The sequence below is a fragment of the Ranitomeya imitator genome, chromosome 5 (genome assembly GCF_032444005.1).
Source record: "Ranitomeya imitator isolate aRanImi1 chromosome 5, aRanImi1.pri, whole genome shotgun sequence".
In the NCBI taxonomy this organism is placed as follows: Eukaryota; Metazoa; Chordata; class Amphibia; order Anura; family Dendrobatidae; genus Ranitomeya; species Ranitomeya imitator.
Window position 1 is genome coordinate 623,170,289 of NC_091286.1, and position 21,761 is coordinate 623,192,049.

Genomic DNA, 21,761 nt, shown 5'->3' on the forward strand with positions numbered 1-21,761 from the left:
TGGCAGAGCGACATTACTGCAACGACCAGGACTCTGGGGCGCTGCATTATTAGTTGGGGGGTGTCCCTGCACCATCTCACTCTGACCAATCAATGCTGAAAGTATTGTACTATGAAGGGACACAGCCCCCGTGACAAAGGAACTGATAACATCCAGTTGTCAATGTATCTATGAATTTCTAGGATTAATAACAGATAAATGGCACAAAACAGAGTTTTGTAAAAAAAAAAAAAATCCTCCAGAACTGGACCATGTGGAGTATCAGTATTTACTAAACCTGCAATGTCTGGAGAGCTGGCCCCATGCACATTAGGACTCCGGACTGACCTGCAGAGAGGTCTGTTGTAATATGCAGCCATTGTTACCTGGCGGACAAGCTGAGTACTAATTCAGATGCATTTGACAGCTCTATAACTACAAGTGGTACATGTACAAGCACTTGTGTGATGGCTTTCTGCCAGGTCTAGTTGGCGTCGGTGTTTACTCTGCACTTCTAGAATAAGTCTGGCAAAATAATTATGTTCCTGGGCCCAGTTAACAATCACTGCGGGGAGTGGTACTAAATTGTAATAGTTTACTTTTCTCATTGTCTCGTTGTCAACAGGGTGTTACCTCTACCCCAGTCTATTGCTTTTTGACAAGTAATTAATGAACATGATGTTGAAAAGCTGTACACACCCTGTGCTAGGCAGCAGGTAAATGCTCAGCCTGTCCAATACCGCTGAACATTTTACTATGCCAAAAATGAAAAACTGGGCTTATCGACGCTCAAGGTTGTTTTGGATGGACCATCTTACAAGAGTCTCTACCCTCTCCATAGTGGCAGCTGCTGTTTACCGATGGGTCATTCCAGAGCCCCGTCATTAGAATCGGTGAGCGTATCATCAGTTGCACCCCCACTGATCTGCAAGTGATCACCTTTTCGCTTGGATAAGTGAGAACTTTAAAAATTAAGAGAAATCCTTTAAATGGTGTAATTATAGAACTATTCGTTTGTACAGGATGCTATGGTAAGGACTTCATGTCTCTGTCCTGCACAAATGTGTGTTTCTATAGCCATGTAGTTATCTTTTAAAAAAACTTTTGGTATGTAATTGTGACATCTCTGAATTTTTCATGGGGCAGAAACAGTCAACTCTCTAATCGAAGAGCCAAGCTTGGGGTGTACAGATTGTAGAGCTGGTGCAAACCAGCCAAGGACCATACACAACGTCAGTAATCTGTGGCTGCTGGACGGGAGCCCTGAGAACTGCCTTCTACCTCCTCAAATCTGCGGCTCTTCTTCCAATTATCTGACCTCATGGGGCATCGTTGCAGCATGGAGCACATGTCACATTCAGTCAAGCTGGCTAAACATAAGAAAAGCCGCGGATACTGGCAGGTGGAAGGTGGTTCTCAGGGGTCCCATCCACTGGCCATGGATTACTGATGTGTCAAATGGACTGGGTCCTGGGAATCGATTTGTTCTAATTCTTACAGACTTATTTACTTTCTTTGGAGCTGTGCAATGGGTGTTTGACTCTCCAAGGAGAGACGAGTAAAAATATATCAAAACCAAAGGGGCTCAGTGCTCACATGTGTGTCTCTGCCTCTTCATATTAGCAATTATCTGGGGTCTTAGTGAGTCGCCCGCCAGGACCGTGGGGTACCCAGTACCGGGTCCGGTGTTCACAGGGGGATGTCATGGTGGCGGCGACCCGGTCTGTGGCCCTGGGCACCCATGTAAAAGGGGAAAGTCTTTAAAGGGTTTTTTTCGTGACGCCACCTGTGGTATTCGGTCAGTGGGACCGACGCTGCTTTAAGGGGTCCTCTGGGGTGATGCTATGGCGGCTAGATGGTATAACTTCCCACAGGTGAAGTATATCCCCAGGGCTCCCGGTGTGTAGATGGAAGTTGGTGAATAGTGCAGTAAAGAACGAGGACACAGGTTTGCAGTCTCTTTACCTGGTTTACTGAAGACTTCAGGCAACTGCAGTCTGTGGTACCAGATCACAGGATAGGCAGGATCCGGCCGGCTTGGAAGCAAATCCAGAGTCCCCTTCACCAGGTGGAGTTAAAAGCCTTTCTCTAGCGCTGTGGTGTTGTAGTCCCTTACTGACTATGGCTTCTGATAAGATCCTCACAGTTCTTCTCTGTCCCCCACATAGGATAGGACACAAACCCATATGACAGGTGACTCAGGCCTTTTTATAGGTCTCTATCATGACAAGGTAACTTGTAGTTCAGCTGTCCTGCCAGTCTCTGCTGTAAGTCTTAGAGTCCCTTACAACCTCTGTGTTCTAGCTACCGGTGATCTGCGCTTCAGAGGGAGATAGTTCGTTCGCAGCTGTCCTCCCCTGATGTCACTCTCCTGTGCTTCGCTCTCCTGCACACTCACTGAACGATTTTCTTTCCTTCTGTATGTCTCTTTCTCCAGGGGTTGTAGTATTTCAGACTACAGGGCCCTTTCAAACCTTCTGACACTCTAAGTCGGTCTGCACTCTTTTCTGTAACTCACTTTCTGACCCTTTTCCCTCCAAATCAGAATTTATATAGGGAAGCCACCCATAAACAGGGTGTGGGTTCCCCTTCTGGCCAGGAGTGTGAACATATTGTGTGCATTGTGATTACCTGATAGAGAGATATCCTTCATCGCTTCCACGCATAACATCACTCTCTTCGTGAGGAAAGCAATGTCACTGTGATGACCAGGACCCTGGGGCGTCACATTAGCAACCAGACACCCATGGATCACATCTTCAATATGACATGTAAAAGGTTATATAAACCAATAGGTTTATTACTTTCGGCAAATAAATGGTATTTTTTGCATAATAAAATGTTATATGATCTTCTAATACCTCCTGTATCAATTTCTCTCCATTTTTTAAATCTCTGCTTGATTTCATTAAACAGCAGCCTTCACTGGCAATAATGTCTTCCGACTTACACATGCAGTTAAAAGTATTTCTCCCAGATAATTCGTGCAGTTACACACTTTTTTTAAACGTATATTTATTTCCTGTGTGTGTATTGGTACAACACAAAATAAACAAGAGGGAAAAAAAGCAAATTGGAAATAATTTCACACAAAACACTGAAAATGGGCCGACAAAATTGTTGGCACCCTTAACTTAGTATTTGGGTGCACACCCTTTGGGATAAATAACTGCAATCAGTTCCTATAACCATCAACAAGCTTCTTACATCTCTCAGCTGGAATTTTGGAGCACTCTTCTTTGGCAAACTGCTCCAGGTCTTTCATATTTGAAGGCACCTTCTCCCAACTGCAATTTTAAGATCTCTCCACAGATCTTCAATGGGATTTAGATCCGGATTCATTGCTGGCCAGATGAGAACTCTCCAGTGCTTTGTTTCTATTCATTTCTGTGTGCTTCTTGAAGTATGTTTGGGGTCATTATCTTGCTGGTGACCAAGGACGCAAACCAGCTTTTTGACACTGAGCACTACATTAAGACCCAAAATTCTTTGGTATTCTTCAGATTTCATGATGCCTTGCACACAGTCAAGGCACCCAATACCAGTTTCAGCAAAACAATCCCAAAACATCTTTCAACCGCAACCAACTTTGACTCTAGGTAGAGTGCTCTTTTCTTTGTAGGCCTCATTTAGTTTTTACTAAACAGTAGAATGATGTGCTTTACCAAAAAGCTCTAGCTTGGTTTCATCTGTCCACAAGATGCTTTCCCAGAAGGATTTTTGCTTACTCACGTACATTTTGGCAAACTGCAGTCTAGCTCTTTTATGTCTCTGTGTCAGTAGTGGAGTTCTCCTGGGTCTTTTGCCATAGCGTTTCATTTCCTTCAAATGTCAATGGATGATTTGCTGACACTGATGCATACTGAGCCTGCAGGACAGCTTGAATTTCTTTGGAACTTGATTGGGGCTGCTTATCCACCATCTGGACTATCCTCCGCTGCAACCTTTCATCAATTATTATCTGCCAACCACATCCAGGGTGATTAGCTACAGTGCCATGGGTTGTAAACTTTTTGATTATGTTTCGCTCCGTGGAAAAAGGAACATCAAGATCTCTGGAGATTGACTTGTAACCTTGAGATTGTAGTTATTTTTCATCAATGTTGGTACTCAAGTCCTCAGACAGTTCTCTTCTCCTCTTTCTGTTCTCCATGATTAATGTGGTACACACAGACACACAATGCAAAGATTGAGTCAACGTCTCCCCTGTTTCATCTGGTTCCAGGTGTGATTTTCATATTGCCCACACCTGTTACTTGCCACAGGTGAGTTTGAATGAGCAACACGTGCTTGAAACAACGTTGCTTACCCACAATTTTGGAAAGGTGCCAACACTTTTTTGAGGTTTGTGTGTGAAAACAGTTTGCCTTTTTTTATATGTTTTTTTGTGTCGTTCCAATACACAAAGGAAATAAAGATGTATAACAAAAGATGTATAATTGCAATAATTTTCTCCGAAAAATACCGATACTTGGAATAATTTCAAGGGTGCTAACTCTTTTGGACACGACTGTAGGTGCACACCAGTTCATTACAATACTTTCTCTGATAAACATATGGTGAGGAAAACTCAATATACCATTTTATGACTTGGTTGTTTTTTTTTTGTCTGAAAGTAAATAAAGGTTCCATTTGAATGACACCAAGCAAAGATTTTGAAAACAGCAACTGCATGAAGACCATCTGTTTTAATGAAATCGCGATACCCCTTTAACTTCACTGTCACGTTGGGAATTATTCCTTTTATATAACAGAGATGTGCCTGCTACATAGAGGTCCACTTAAACTTTTCATTAGGCCGCAATAACAAAAGGAGAAAAATATAGTTTTACAAAAAAAAGTGTTTACCTGTAAAGTCTCAATAGTATGATAGAATAAATCTTCAGCCTTGTACAAGAGAACATTCTCGGGACTTATGAACCCGCTGCCAATAAGTGCTGCAGCTCAGAGTTCTTACATTACTTCCCTGCATTCTCTTCATTAAAAGTTTTCCCCTCACTGACCTCTAATGGTGAAACTCCCACACACAAAACATATTAAAACTAGAATACTGGCCTTTAAAGTCAAGCATTCTTAACAAACTTATAGCTTATCTTTTTTCTACTCTTTAATCAAAAAAGTTTAGTTGAATCGAAGCGTTTTATATGGCAAAATCATTAACTAGAAGAGCAAACTCAGAGTCTGAACTCCACAAAACCACGGTTCATCTCCGGAATTCTTACTGTCTACCACATGCAGATCATAACATCCCTGTAACTGGAGTGGTATGATCTGCCCATTCACCTGGATAACAAAATACTAAAATTCAGATATTGTAATTATTTATGCAGCGTTTGGGGTACATGACAACACCACTAGGTTATGAATTGGAGGAAATTATTAATAATAATATTTTTTACATTTCAGAGGGGACTTGTACAGACAATAAAGACATACAGTACAGACCAAAAGTTTGGACACACCTTCTCACTTAAAGATTTTTCTGTATTTTCATGACTATGAAAATTGAGTGCAGCTCCCCAGGGTCCTGGTCATTGCAGTAATATCATTCTCCTCTAGGGGGGAGTGATGTTACTTTTGGAGGCAAAAAAAGACAACTGAATCCAGGTATCACAAACATGCAACACATTTCATACTCCAGGCCACCAGGGGGAGCTATGCTCCTATTTATTAGGGCACTCTTCACACTTAGGTAAAACTGGTGCCTGGAGAGGAAGTTAGGCAGTTGCTGGCTGAGCTTTGCTCAGATAGTTGGTCCCTGACAGGGGTGGGAGCCTGTCAGAGGCCGAGACAGAAGGACACGGGGCTGTGCCTGCCCTAAGTGCGGCAGCTCCTAAGAAAGAGACACGAAAAGAGAACTGTATTGTAGAGAGGGTGAAGAAGTCATAGCAAAGGAGTGGATACCAGGAGGAGTTCTGCCTTACACAGGCTGCCTCCTTTTGAGGTGCAGGATCCCGGTAGCTGGAACACCGAGGGAGCAACAGTCCTCTATGCCTTTCTCCAGAGACCGGCAGGACAGCTAATTTCATGTTACTGATCCGCCCCTACACCCAGGAGGCAAGGTGGCACCGTTTAGAGGCTGGGGCATGATAGAGTCCCTGTAAAATGCCTCAAGTCACTGGTCATACGGGTTTGTCCTATCCATCTGGGGGACAGAGAGAGAGACATAACATCTACAACATCTGTGAGGACCTTATGAGAGGCTTAGCAGTAAGGTACTACAACACCATGGCGCTAGAGGAAGGCTACTGATTTCTATCTGGACAAGGGGACTCTTGATTTGCCTCCAGACCGGCCGGACTCTGCCTGCCCTGTGACCTAGTGCTCTGGACTGTGGATGCTGAAGCATTCAGGAAAAAGGTAAAGAGACTGCAACCTTGTGTCCTCGTTCTTCACTGCGCCTCACACCATCCACCATCTACACACTGGGAAGCCCTGAGGACATACTTCACCTGTGGGAAGGTATACCATCTAGCTGCCATAACATCACCCCAGCGGACCGCTTAAAGCAGCGTCGGTCCCACTAACCGAATACCACAGGTGGCGTCACGAACATATCCCTTTAAAGACCTTTCCCTTTAACACGGACGTCCCAAGGGCCACGGACCGGGTCAGCCACCGTGACATCCCCCCCTGAGAACCGAGGGACCCAGTACCGTGTACCCCTAGCCCTTGGGGGGCACTCCATGTACATTCACACTGAAGGCATCAAAACTAGGAATTAACACATGTGGAATTATATACTTAACAAAAAAGTGTGAAACAACTGAAAATATGTCTTATATTCTAGGTTCTTCAAAGTAGCCACCTTTTGCTTTGATGACTGCTTTGCACACTCTTGGGATTCTCTTGATGAGCTTCAAGAGGTAGCCACCGGGAATGGTCTTCCAACAATCTTGAAGGAGTTCCCAGAGATGGTTAGCACTTGTTGGCCCTTTTGCCTTCACTCTGCGGTCCAGCTCACCCCAAACCATCTCGATTGGGTTCAGGTCTGGTGACTGTGGAGGCCAGGTCATCTGGCGTAGCACCCCATCACTTTCTTTCTTGGTCAAATAGCCCTTACACAGCCTGGAGGTGTGTTTGGGGTCATTGTCCCGTTGAAAAATAAATGATGGTCCAACTAAACGCAAACCGGATGGAATAGCACGCCGCTGCAAGATGCTGTGGCAGTCATGCTGGTTCAGTGTACCTTCGATTTTGAATAAATCCCCAACAGTGTCACCAGCAAAGCACCCCCACACCATCACACCTCCTCCTCCATGCTTCACGGTGGGAACCAGGCATGTAGAGTCACCTTTAAGTTCACCTTTTCTGCATCGCACAAAGACACGGTGGTTGGAACCAAAGATCTCAAATTTGGACTCATCAGACCAAAGCACAGATTTCCACTGGTCTAATGTTCATTCCTTGTGTTCTTTAGCCCAAACAAGTCTCAGAAGCAGAGGTGACTATTGGTCTTCCTTTCCTGGGGCGGTCCTCATGTGAGCCAGTTTCTTTGTAGCGCTTGATAGTTTTTGCCACTGCACTTGGGGACACTTTCAAAGTTTTCCCAAGTTTTCGGACTGACTGATCTTCATTTCTTAAAGTAATGATGGTGGCGCGCTGTTGTGAATTCTGTGGCAGAGCTCCCTCCTGTGGTCACAAGTGGTACTTCGGCTGATTCTCTCTGTGAGCTTCCGTTGGTGGAGGAGAGTGGTACTGCGGCTTCTGAGTTTCCTTCCTCAGGTGATGTGGTGAAGTCGTTAGGTGCTGCTCTATTTAACTCCACCTAGTGCTTTGATCCTGGCCTCCAGTCAATGTTCTAGTATTGGACCTGTTTCCTCCTGGATCGTTCCTGTGTCCTGCTGCTCTGCATAGCTAAGTTCCGCTTTTGCTATTTTGTTTGCTGTTTTTTTCTGTCCAGCTTGCTTATTTGTTTTTCTTGCTTGCTGGAAGCTCTGGGACGCAGAGGGTGTACCTCCGTGCCGTTAGTTCGGTACGGAGGGTCTTTTTGCCCCCTTTGCATGGTTTTTTGTAGGGTTTTGTGTTGACCGCAAAGTTACCTTTCCTATCCTCGCTCTGTTCAGAAAGTCGGGCCTCACTTTGCTAAATCTATTTCATCTCTACGTTTGTCTTTTCATCTTAACTCAGTCATTATATGTGGGGGCTGCCTTTTCCTTTGGGGTATTTCTCTGAGGCAAGGTAGGCTTATTTTCTATCTTTAGGCTAGCTAGTTTCTCAGGCTGTGCCGAGTTGCATAGGGAGCGTTAGGCGCAATCCACGGCTGCCTCTAGTGTGGTTGGAGAGGATTAGGGATTGCGGTCAGCAGAGTTCCCACGTCTCAGAGCTCGTTCTATGTTTTTGGGTTATTGTCAGGTCACTGTATGTGCTCTGACTTCTATGTCCATTGTGGTACTGAATTAACTTATTATAACAGTACTGGAGGCCCAAAGTACTAATGATTCTCTATAGAGGGAAAAAAGAAGTTCTGAGACCATTTTTTTTTCTCTGCACTGTGTTTTGCCTTTTTTTTCCCCTAGACATTTGGGTGGTTCAGGACACAGGTGTAGCGATGGACATTAAAGGTCTGTCTTCATGTGTGGATCAGCTCACGGCAAGAGTACAAAATATTCAAGACTTTGTGGTTCAGAATTCTATGTTCGAACCAAGAATTCCTATTCCTGATTTGTTTTTTGGAGATAGAACTAAATTCCTGAGTTTCAAAAATAATTGTAAACTATTTCTGGCTTTGAAACCTCGCTCCTCTGGTGACCCAGTTCAACAAGTTAGGATCATTATTTCTTTTTTACGTGGCGACCCTCAGGACTGGGCATTTTCTCTTGCGTCAGGAGATCCTGCATTAAGTAATATCGATGCGTTTTTCCTGGCGCTCGGATTGCTGTACGATGAACCTAATTCAGTGGATCAGGCAGAGAAAAATTTGCTGGCTCTGTGTCAGGGTCAGGATGAGATAGAGGTATATTGTCAGAAATTTAGAAAGTGGTCCGTACTCACTCAATGGAATGAAGGTGCACTCGCAGCTATTTTCAGAAAGGGTCTCTCTGAAGTCCTTAAGGATGTCATAGTGGGATTTCCTATGCCTGCTGGTCTGAATGAGTCTATGTCTTTGGCCATTCAGATCGGTCGACGCTTGCGTGAGCGTAAATATGTGCACCATTTGGCGGTATTATCTGAGCATAAACCTGAGCCTATGCAGTGCGATAGGACTTTGACCAGAGTTGAACGGCAAGAACACAGACGTCTGAATGGGCTGTGTTTCTACTGTGGTGATTCCACTCATGCCATCTCTGATTGTCCTGAGCGCACTAAGCGGTTCGCTAGGTCTGCCACCATTGGTACGGTACAGTCAAAATTTATTTTGTCCGTTACCTTGATCTGCTCTTTGTCACCTTATTCTGTCATGGCATTTGTGGATTCAGGCGCTGCCCTGAATTTGATGGACTTGGAGTATGCTAGGCGTTGTGGGTTTTTCTTGGAGCCCTTGCAGTGTCCTATTCCATTGAGAGGAATTGATGCTACGCCTTTGGCCAAGAATAAGCCTCAGTACTGGACCCAGCTGACCATGTGCATGGCTCCTGCACATCAGGAGGTTATTCGCTTTCTGGTGTTGCATAATCTGCATGATGTGGTCGTGTTGGGGTTGCCATGGCTACAAGTCCATAATCCAGTATTAGATTGGAAATCCATGTCTGTGTCCAGCTGGGGTTGTCAGGGGGTACATGGTGATGTCCCATTTCTGTCTATTTCATCATCCACCCCTTCTGAGGTTCCAGAGTTCTTGTCTGATTACCGGGATGTATTTGATGAGCCCAAGTCCGATACCCTACCTCCGCATAGGGATTGTTATTGTGCTATCGATTTGATTCCTGGTAGTAAATTCCCAAAAGGTCAACTGTTTAATTTATCTGTGCCTGAGCACGCCGCTATGCGGAGTTATGTGAAGGAGTCCTTGGAGAAGGGGCATATTCGCCCGTCATCGTCGCCATTAGGAGCAGGGTTCTTTTTTGTGGCCAAGAAGGATGGTTCGCTGAGACCTTGTATAGATTACCGCCTTCTAAATAAGATCACGGTTAAATTTCAGTACCCCTTGCCGTTGTTATCTGATTTGTTTGCTCGGATTAATGGGGCTAGTTGGTTCACCAAGATAGATCTTCGTGGTGCGTATAATCTTGTGCGTATTAAGCGAGGCGATGAATGGAAAACTGCATTTAATACGCCCGAGGGCCATTTTGAGTATCTAGTAATGCCATTCGGACTTGCCAATGCTCCATCAGTGTTTCAGTCCTTTATGCATGACATCTTCCGAGAGTACCTGAATAAATTCCTGATTGTGTACTTGGATGACATTTTGATCTTCTCGGATGATTGGGAGTCTCATGTGAAGCAGGTCAGAACGGTGTTTCAGGTCCTGCGTGCTAATTCTTTGTTTGTGAAGGGATCAAAGTGTCTCTTTGCTGTTCAGAAGGTTTCATTTTTGGGGTTCATCTTTTCCCCTTCTACTATCGAGATGGACCCTGTTAAGGTCCAAGCCATCCATGATTGGACTCAGCCGATATCTCTGAAAAGTCTGCAAAAGTTCCTGGGCTTTGCTAATTTTCATCGTCGCTTCATCTGCAATTTTTCTAGTATTGCTAAACCATTGACCGATTTGACCAAGAAGGGTGCTGATGTGGTCAATTGGTCTTCTGCTGCTGTGGAAGCTTTTCAAGAGTTGAAGCGTCGTTTTTCTTCTGCCCCTGTGTTGTGTCAACCAGATGTTTCGCTTCCATTCCAGGTCGAGGTTGATGCTTCTGAGATTGGAGCAGGGGCTGTTTTGTCGCAGAGAAGTTCTGATTGCTCGGTGATGAAGCCATGCGCCTTCTTTTCCAGGAAGTTTTCGCCTGCTGAGCGAAATTATGATGTTGGCAATCGAGAGTTGCTGGCGATGAAGTGGGCATTCGAGGAGTGGCGTCATTGGCTTGAAGGAGCTAAGCATCGCGTGGTGGTCTTAACTGATCATAAGAACTTGACTTATCTCGAATCTGCCAAGCGGTTGAATCCTAGACAGGCTCGTTGGTCGCTGTTTTTTGCCCATTTTGACTTTGTGATTTCGTACCTTCCGGGCTCTAAAAATGTGAAGGTGGATGCTCTGTCTAGGAGTTTTGTGCCCGATTCTCCGGGTTTATCTGAGCCGGCGGGTATTCTCAAAGAGGGAGTAATTGTGTCTGCCATCTCCCCTGATTTGCGGCGGGTGCTGCAAAAATTTCAGGCTAATAAACCTGATCGTTGCCCAGCGGAGAAACTGTTTGTCCCTGATAGATGGACGAATAAAGTTATCTCTGAGGTTCATTGTTCGGTGTTGGCTGGTCATCCTGGAATCTTTGGTACCAGAGAGTTAGTGGCTAGATCCTTTTGGTGGCCATCTCTGTCGCGGGATGTGCGTTCTTTTGTGCAGTCCTGTGGGATTTGTGCTCGGGCTAAGCCCTGCTGTTCTCGTGCCAGTGGGTTGCTTTTGCCCTTGCCGGTCCCGAAGAGGCCTTGGACACATATCTCTATGGATTTTATTTCAGATCTTCCCATCTCTCAAAAGATGTCAGTCATTTGGGTGGTCTGTGATCGCTTCTCTAAGATGGTCCATTTGGTACCCTTGTCTAAATTACCTTCCTCCTCTGATTTGGTGCCATTGTTCTTCCAGCATGTGGTTCGTTTACATGGCATTCCAGAGAATATCGTTTCTGACAGAGGTTCCCAGTTTGTTTGGAGGTTTTGGCGAGCCTTTTGTGCTAGGATGGGCATTGACTTGTCTTTTTCCTCGGCTTTCCATCCTCAGACTAATGGCCAGACCGAACGAACCAATCAGACCTTGGAAACATATCTGAGATGCTTTGTTTCTGCTGATCAGGATGACTGGGTGTCCTTTTTGCCTTTGGCTGAGTTCGCCCTTAATAATCGGGCCAGCTCGGCTACCTTGGTTTCGCCGTTTTTCTGCAACTCTGGGTTCCATCCTCGTTTCTCTTCAGGGCAGGTTGAGTCTTCGGACTGTCCTGGTGTGGATACTGTGGTGGATAGGTTGCAGCAGATTTGGACTCATGTAGTGGACAATTTGACCTTGTCCCAGGAGAAGGCTCAACGTTTCGCTAATCGCAGACGCTGTGTGGGTCCCCGACTTCGTGTTGGGGATTTGGTTTGGTTATCTTCTCGTCATATTCCTATGAAGGTTTCCTCTCCTAAGTTTAAACCTCGTTTCATTGGTCCGTATAGGATTTCTGAGGTTCTTAATCCTGTGTCTTTTCGTCTGACCCTACAGATTCTTTTTCCATACATAACGTATTCCATAGGTCATTGTTGCGGAGATACGTGGCACCTATGGTTCCATCTGTTGATCCTCCTGCCCCGGTTTTGGTGGAGGGGGAGTTGGAGTATATTGTGGAGAAGATTTTGGATTCTCGTGTTTCAAGACGGAAACTCCAGTATCTGGTTAAGTGGAAGGGTTATGCTCAGGAAGATAATTCCTGGGTCTTTGCCTCTGATGTCCATGCTCCCGATCTTGTTCGTGCCTTTCATATGGCTCATCCTGGTCGTCCTGGGGGCTCTGGTGAGGGTTCGGTGACCCCTCCTCAAGAGGGGGGTACTGTTGTGAATTCTGTGGCAGAGCTCCCTCCTGTGGTCACAAGTGGTACTTCGGCTGATTCTCTCTGTGAGCTTCCGTTGGTGGAGGAGAGTGGTACTGCGGCTTCTGAGTTTCCTTCCTCAGGTGATGTGGTGAAGTCGTTAGGTGCTGCTCTATTTAACTCCACCTAGTGCTTTGATCCTGGCCTCCAGTCAATGTTCTAGTATTGGACCTGTTTCCTCCTGGATCGTTCCTGTGGCCTGCTGCTCTGCATAGCTAAGTTCCGCTTTTGCTATTTTGTTTGCTGTTTTTTTCTGTCCAGCTTGCTTATTTGTTTTTCTTGCTTGCTGGAAGCTCTGGGACGCAGAGGGTGTACCTCCGTGCCGTTAGTTCGGTACGGAGGGTCTTTTTGCCCCCTTTGCGTGGTTTTTTGTAGGGTTTTGTGTTGACCGCAAAGTTACCTTTCCTATCCTCGCTCTGTTCAGAAAGTCGGGCCTCACTTTGCTAAATCTATTTCATCTCTACGTTTGTCTTTTCATCTTAACTCACAGTCATTATATGTGGGGGCTGCCTTTTCCTTTGGGGTATTTCTCTGAGGCAAGGTAGGCATATTTTCTTTCTTTAGGCTAGCTAGTTTCTCAGGCTGTGCCGAGTTGCATAGGGAGCGTTAGGCGCAATCCACGGCTGCCTCTAGTGTGGTTGGAGAGGATTAGGGATTGCGGTCAGCAGAGTTCCCACGTCTCAGAGCTCGTTCTATGTTTTTGGGTTATTGTCAGGTCACTGTATGTGCTCTGACTTCTATGTCCATTGTGGTACTGAATTACCTTATCATAACAGCGCGCCCCGTCAGGGCAAGGGGTTACTCGGTACCGGGTCCTGCAGTTCACAGGGGGATGTCACGGTGGCTGACCCGGTCTGTGGCCCTGGGACGTCTGTATAAAAAAGGGAAAGGTCTTTAAAGGGATAAAGTTTATGTTTGTGACGCCACCTGTGGTATTCGGTCAGGGTGACCGACGCTGCTTTAAGGGGTCCGCTGGGGTGATGTTATGGCAGCTAAATGGTATACATTCCTACAGGTGAAGTATATCCCCAGGGCTTCCCAATTTGTAGATGGTAGAATGGTGAGAGGTGTAGTGAAGAACGAGGACACAGGTTTGCAGTCTCTTTACCTTGTTTACTGTTGTTTCAGCAGTCACAGTCCAGGGCACCAGATCACAGAGCAGGTAGAGTCCGGCCGGTTTGGCTGCAAGTCCAGAGTCCCCTTGTCCAGGTGGAAATCAATAGCCTTCCCTTGCGCTGTAGTGGTGTAGTCACTTACTGCATAAGCTTCAAATAAGGTCCTCACAGATGTGGTGTTTCTCTCTCTGTCCCCCGTAGTTGGATAGGACAAAACCAGTATGACTGGTGGCTTGAGGCGGTTTATAGGGACTCTAGCATGCCCCAGCCTCTGAGGGGTGCCACCGTGCCTCCTGGGTGTAGGTGCAGACAGGTAACGTGCAATTAGCTGTCCTGCCGGTCTCTGAAGTAAGGTGTAGAGGTCCTTACTACCTTGGTGTTCCGGCTACCGGTTATCTGCACCTCAGAAGGAGGCAGCCTGCTCGGGGCTGGTCGCCTTCTGGTATCCTCCCCTGTGCTTTGCTTTTCTGCACGCTCACTGCAACGTATTCTGCTTTCTGAAATGTCTCCTTCTAGGAGCTGTAGCACTTCAGGCTACACGGCTCCTGTTGTGAATTCTGTTGTCAAGCTCCCTCCTGTGGTCGTGAATGGTACTTCGGCTGGTTCTGTCCATGGGCTTCCTCTGGTGGTTGTGAGTGGGGCTGCGGCTTCTGAGTTTCCTTCCACAGGTGACGAGGTTAGTTCGTTAGCTGGCTGCTCTATTTAACTCCACTTAGATCTTTGCTCCATGCCACCTGTCAATGTTCCAGTATTGGTCTTGTTCACTCCTGGATCGTTCTTGTGACCTGTCTTCCCAGCAGAAGCTAAGTTCCTGCTTGTTTTTCTCTGTTTACTGTTTTTCTGTCCAGCTCGCTATTTTGATTTTTGTCTTGCTTGCTGGAAGCTCTGGGACGCAGAGGGAGCACCTCCGCACCGTGAGTCAGTGCGGAGGGTCTTTTTGCGCCCTCTGCGTGGTCTTTTTGTAGTTTTTTGTGATGACCGCAAAGTTGCCTTTCCTATCCTCAGTCTGTTCAGTAAGTCGGGCCTCACTTTGCTAAATCTATTTCATCTCTGTGTTTGTAATTTTCATCTTTACTCACAGTCATTATATGTGGGGGGCTGCTGTTATGATCTGGTAATTCAGTACCACAATGGACATAGAAGTCAGAGCACTTACAGTGACCTGACAATAACCCAAAAACATAGAACGAGCTCTGAGACGTGGGAACTCTGCTGACCGCAATCCCTAATCCTCTCCAACCACACTAGAGGCAGCCGTGGATTGCGCCTAACGCTCCCTATGCAACTCGGCACAGCCTGAGAAACTAGCTAGCCTGAAGATAGAAAATAAGCCTACCTTGCCTCAGAGAAATACCCCAAAGGAAAAGGCAGCCCCCACATATAATGACTGTGAGTTAAGATGAAAAGACAAACGTAGAGATGAAATAGATTTAGCAAAGTGAGGCCCGACTTTCTGAACAGAGCGAGGATAGAAAAGGTAACTTTGCGGTCAACACAAAACCCTACAAACAACCACGCAAAGGGGGCAAAAAGACCCTCTGTACCGAACTAACGGCACGGAGGTACACCCGCTGCGTCCCAGAGCTTCCAGCAAGCAAGAAAAAACAAATAAGCAAGCTGGACAGAAAAAAACAGCAAACAAAATAGCAAAGCGGAACTTAGCTATGCAGAGCAGCAGGCCACAGGAACGATCCAGGAGGAAACAGGTCCAATACTAGAACATTGACTGGAGGCCAGGATCAAAGCACAAGGTGGAGTTAAATAGAGCAGCACTTAACGACTTCACCACATCACCTGAGGAAGGAAACTCAGAAGCCGCAGTACCACTCTCCTCCACCGACGGAAGCTCACAGAGAGAATCAGCCGAAGTACCACTTGTGACCACAGGAGGGAGCTCTGCCACAGAATTCACAACAGGCTGCCTTTTCCTTTGGGGAATTTCTCTGAGGCAAGGTAGGCTTTATTTTTCTATCTTCAGGGCTAGCTAGTTTCTTAGGGTGTGACGACTTGCATAGGGAGCGTTAGGAGCAATCCACGGCTATTTCTAGTGTGTATGATAGGATTAGGGATTGCGGTCAGCAGAGTTCCCACGTCTCAGAGCTCGTCCTATATTATTAGTAACTATCAGGTCATTCCGTGTGCTCTTAACCACCAGGTCCATTATTGTCCTAACCACCAGGTCATAACAGAACAGGTGGCACAAAGTACTAATGCATCTCAATAGAGGGATAAGAGAAGTTCTGAGACCATTTTTTTTCTTTGCAGTGTGTTTTGTCTCTCTTTTCCCCTTTACCTCTGGGTGGTTCAGGATACAGGTGTAGATATGGACATTCAAGGTCTGTCCTCTTGTATGCATAATCTCACTGCAAGGGTACAAAACATTCAAGATTTTTTGGTTCAGAATCCGATGTTAGAGCCTAGGATTACTATTCCGGATTTGTTTTTTGGGGATAGATCTAAGTTTCTGAATTTCAAGAATAATTGTAAATTGTTTCTTGCTTTGAAACCTCGCTCCTCAGGTGACCCTGTTCAACAAGTGAAAATCATTATTTCTTTGTTACGTGGCGACCCTCAGGACTGGACATTTTCCCTTGCGCCAGGAGATCCGGCATTGCGTGATGTTGATGCGTTTTTTCTGACGCTCGGATTGCTTTATGATGAACCTAATTCAGTGGATCAGGCAGAGAAAATCTTGCTGGCTCTGTGTCAGGGTCAGGATGAGGTAGAGATATATTGTCAGAAGTTTAGGAAGTGGTCTGTACTCACTCAGTGGAATGAATGTGCTCTGGCAGCAATTTTCAGAAAGGGTCTCTCTGAAGCCCTTAAGGATGTCATGGTGGGATTTCCCATGCCTGCTGGTCTGAATGAGTCTATGTCTTTGGCCATTCAGATCTATCGACGCTTGCGTGAGCGTAAAGCTGTGCACCATTTGGCGGTATTATCTGAGCATAGACCTGAGCCTATGCAATGTGATAGGACTTTGACCAGAGCTGAACGGCAAGAACACAGATGTCGGAATGGGCTGTGTTTTTACTGTGGTGATTCCACTCATGCTATCTCCGATTGTCCTAAGCGCACTAAGCGTTTCACTAGGTCTGCCACCATTGGTACGGTACAGTCGAAATTTCTTTTGTCCGTTACTCTGATTTGCTCTTTGTCATCCTATTCTGTTTATGGCATTTGTGGATTCAGGCGCTGCCCTGAATTTGATGGACTTGGAGTATGCTAGGCGCTGTGGTTTTTTCTTGGAGCCCTTGCAGTATCCTATTCCATTGAGAGGAATTGATGCTACGCCTTTGGCCAAGAATAAGCCTCAGTACTGGACCCAATTGACCATGTGCATGGCTCCTGCACATCAGGAGGATATTCGCTTTTTGGTGTTGCATAATCTGCATGATGTGGTCGTTTTGGGGTTGCCATGGCTACAGGTCCATAATCCAGTATTGGATTGGAAATCTATGTCTGTGTCCAGCTGGGGTTGTCAGGGGGTACATGGTGATGTTCCATTTTTGTCTATTTCGTCATCCACCCCTTCCGAAGTCCCGGAGTTTTTGTCGGATTACCGGGATGTATTTGATGAGCCTAAATCCAGTGCCCTACCTCCTCATAGGGATTGCGATTGTGCTATCAATTTGATTCCTGGTAGTAAGTTTCCTAAGGGCCGACTGTTCAATTTATCTGTGCCAGAGCACGCCGCTATGCGGAGTTATGTAAAGGAATCCTTGGAGAAGGGTCATATTCGCCCGTCGTCGTCACCATTGGGAGCAGGGTTCTTTTTTGTGGCCAAGAAGGATGGTTCTTTGAGACCTTGTATTGATTACCGCCTTCTTAATAAGATCACAGTCAAATTTCAGTACCCTTTGCCGCTGCTGTCTGATTTATTTGCTCGAATTAAGGGGGCTAGTTGGTTCACCAAGATAGATCTTCGTGGTGCGTATAATCTTGTGCGTATTAAACAGGGCGATGAATGGAAAACAGCATTTAATACGCCCGAGGGCCATTTTGAGTACCTGGTTATGCCATTCGGGCTTTCCAATGCTCCATCAGTATTTCAGTCCTTTATCCATGACATCTTCCGAGAGTACCTGGATAAATTCCTGATTGTATATTTGGGTTTGATTTTTTCCCCTTCTACTATCGAGATGGACCCTGTTAAAGTCCAGGCCATTTATGATTGGACTCAGCCGACATCTGTGAAGAGTCTGCAAAAGTTCCTGGGCTTTGCTAATTTTTATCGTCGCTTCATCAGTAATTTTTCTAGTGTTGCAAAACCGTTGACTGATTTGACCAAGAAGGGTGCTGATGTGGTCAATTGGTCTTCTGCGGCTGTGGAAGCTTTTCAGGAGTTGAAGCGTCATTTTTCTTCTGCCCCTGTGTTGTGCCAGCCAGATGTTTCGCTCCCGTTTCAGGTCGAGGTTGATGCTTCTGAGACAGCAGGGGCTGTTTTGTCGCAAAGAAGTTCTGATGGCTCGGTGATGAAACCATGTGCCTTCTTTTCTAGAAAGTTTTCGCCTGCTGAGCGCAATTATGATGTTGGCAATCGAGAGTTGTTGGCCATGAAGTGGGCATTCGAGGAGTGGCGTCATTGGCTTGAAGGAGCCAAGCATCGCGTAGTGGTTTTGATGGATCACAAGAATTTGACTTATCTCGAGTCTGCCAAACGGTTGAATCCTAGACAGGCTCGTTGGTCGCTATTTTTCTCCCGTTTAGATTTTGTGGTTTCGTACCTTCCGGGCCCTAAGAATGTGAAGGCTGATGCCCTGTCAAGGAGTTTTGTGCCCGACTCTCCGGGTGTTCCTGAGCCGGCGGGTATTCTCAAAGAGGGGGTAATTTTGTCTGCCATCTCCCCTGATTTGCGGCGGGTGCTGCAAAAATTTCAGGCTGATAGACCTGACCGTTGCCCAGCGGAAAGACTGTTTGTCCCTGATAAATGGACTAGTAGCGTTATCTCTGATGTTCATTGTTCGGTGTTGGCTGGTCATCCTGGAATCTTTGGTACCAGAGATTTGGTGACTAGATCCTTTTGGTGGCCGTCTTTGTCGCGGGATGTGCGTTCTTTTGTGCAGTCCTGTGGGACTTGTGCTCGGGCTAAGCCCTGCAGTTCTCGTGCCAGTGGGTTGCTTTTGCCCTTGCCGGTCCCGAAGAGGCCCTGGACGCATATCTCTATGGATTTTATTTCGGATCTCCCTGTCTCTCAAAAGATGTCGGTCATTTGGGTGGTTTGTGATCGCTTCTCTAAGATGGTCCATTTGGTACCCTTGTCTAAATTGGCTTCCTCCTCTGATTTGGTGCCATTGTTTTTCCAGCATGTGGTTTGTTTATATGGCATTCCGGAGAACATCGTTTCGGACAGAGGTTCCCAGTTTGTTTCCAGGTTTTGGCGAGCCTTTTGTGCTAGGATGGGCATTGATTTGTCTTTTTCCTCGGCTTTCCATCCTCAGACAAATGGCCAAACCGAACGAATTAATCAGACTTTGGAAACATATCTGAGATGCTTTGTTTCTGCTGATCAGGATGATTGGGTGTCCTTTTTGCCTTTGGCTGAGTTCGCCCTTAATAATCGGGCCAGCTTGGCTACTTTGGTTTCACCGTTTTTCTGCAATTCTGGTTTCCATCCTCGTTTCTCTTCAGGGCAGGTTGAGTCTTCGGACTGTCCTGGTGTAGATACTGTGGTGGATAGGTTGCAGCAGATTTGGACTCATGTGGTGGACAATTTGACATTGTCCCAGGAGAAGGCTCAACGTTTCGCTAACCGCCGGCGCTGTGTGGGTCCCCGACTTCGTGTTGGGGATTTGGTTTGGTTGTCGTCTCGTTATGTTCCTATGAAGGTTTCCTCTCCTAAGTTTAAGCCTCGTTTCATTGGTCCGTATAAGATTTCTGAGGTTCTCAATCCTGTGTCGTTTCGTTTGGCCCTTCCAGCTTCTTTTGCCATCCGTAATGTATTCCATAGGTCGTTGTTGCGGAGATACGTGGCGCCTGTGGTTCCATCCGTTGATCCTCCTGCCCCGGTGTTGGTTGAGGGGGAGTTGGAGTATGTGGTGGAGAAGATTTTGGATTCTCGTATTTCGAGACGGAAACTCCAGTACCTGGTCAAGTGGAAGGGTTATGGTCAGGAAGATAATTCCTGGGTCTTTGCCTCCGATGTTCATGCTGCTGATCTGGTTCGTGCCTTTCATTTGGCTTGTCCTGGTCGTCCTGGGGGCTCTGGTGAGGGTTCGGTGACCCCTTCCCAAGGGGGGGGGGTACTGTTGTGAATTCTGTTGTCAAGCTCCCTCCTGTGGTCGTGAATGGTACTTCGGCTGGTTCTGTCCATGGGCTTCCTCTGGTGGTTGTGAGTGGGGCTGCGGCTTCTGAGTTTCCTTCCACAGGTGACGAGGTTAATTCGTTAGCTGGCTGCTCTATTTAACTCCACTTAGATCATTGCTCCATGCCACCTGTCAATGTTCCAGTATTGGTCTTGTTCCCCCTGGATCGTTCTTGTGACCTGTCTTCCCAGCAGAAGCTAAGTTCCTGCTTGTTTTTCTCTGTTTACTGTTTTTCTGTCCAGCTCGCTATTTTGATTTTTGTCTTGCTTGCTGGAAGCTCTGGGACGCAGAGGGAGCGCCTCCGCACCGTGAGTCAGTGCGGAGGGTCTTTTTGCGCCCTCTGCGGGTCTTTTTGTAGTTTTTTGTGCTGACCGCAAAGTTGCCTTTCCTATCCTCAAGTCGGGCCTCACTTTGCTAAATCTATTTCATCTCTGTGTTTGTAATTTTCATTTTTACTCACAGTCATTATATGTGGGGGGCTGCCTTTTCCTTTGGGGAATTTCTCTGAGGCAAGGTAGTCTTTATTTTTCTATCTTCAGGGCTAGCTAGTTTCTTAGGCTGTGAAGAGTTGCATAGGGAGCGTTAGGAGCAATCCACGGCTATTTCAAGTGTGTGTGATAGGATTAGGGATTGCGGTCAGCAGAGTTCCCACGTCTCAGAGCTCGTCTTATGTTATTACTAACTATCAGGTCATTCCGTGTGCTCTTAACCACCAGGTCCATTATTGTCCTAACCACCAGGTCATAACAGGCTCCTCTGCTTCCTTTCCCTCTGTCTCTCTGACAGCAACTGAACTCCTTCCCTCCAGATCAGGATGTTCTTATAGGGGAGTTCACCTTAAACAGGCTTAGAGCTCCCCCTTCTGGTCTGGAGCGTGAACATGTTGTATGCATTGTTCGTGTTACCTGACAAAGAGTTCTCCTTCGTTGCCTCCAAACGTAACATCACTCTCCCTGTGAGGAAAGCAACATTACTGTGACGACCAGGACCCTGGGGCGCCACAATGGCCACTCGTTTTTATTTACTTAGCTGCTTTTTTCTTGCCATAATACAAATTCTAACAGTCTATTCAGTAGGACTGTCAGCTGTGTATCCACTAGACTTCTGCACAACACAACTGATGGTCCCAAACCCATTTACAAGGCAAGAAATCCCACTTATTAAACCTGTCAGGGCACCCCTGTGAAGTGAAAACCATTTCCGCTGACTACCTCTTGAAGCTCATCAAGAGAATGCAAAGAGTGTGCAAAGCAGTCATCAAAGCAAAAGGTGACCACTTTGAAGAACCTAGAATATAAGACATATTTTCAGTTGTTTCATACTTTTTTGTTAAGTATATAATTCTACATGTGTTAATTCATAGTTTTGATTCCTTCAGTGTGAATGTACAATTTTCATAGTCATGAAAATACAGAAAAATCTTTAAATGAGAAGGTGTCTCCAAACTTTTGGTCTGTACTGTACGACGACAGACTCAGAGTGCTACTAAATGCATGGAAGCTATCTAAACAGATGCTATGAGGGGCTAAATTTGGAAGAAAATCCAGACCCTCGTAGCATCTATTCACACACACACTCAACTCACTTATTAGCCTTTGTGTCTGTACTGTTCACAAACTGGCTGGTGACCGGTTCATGCAGCATTATATGACTACCCTTAGTATTTTATTGATGACCGGACCATACAATACAAGCATTTTTTCCATTGATCT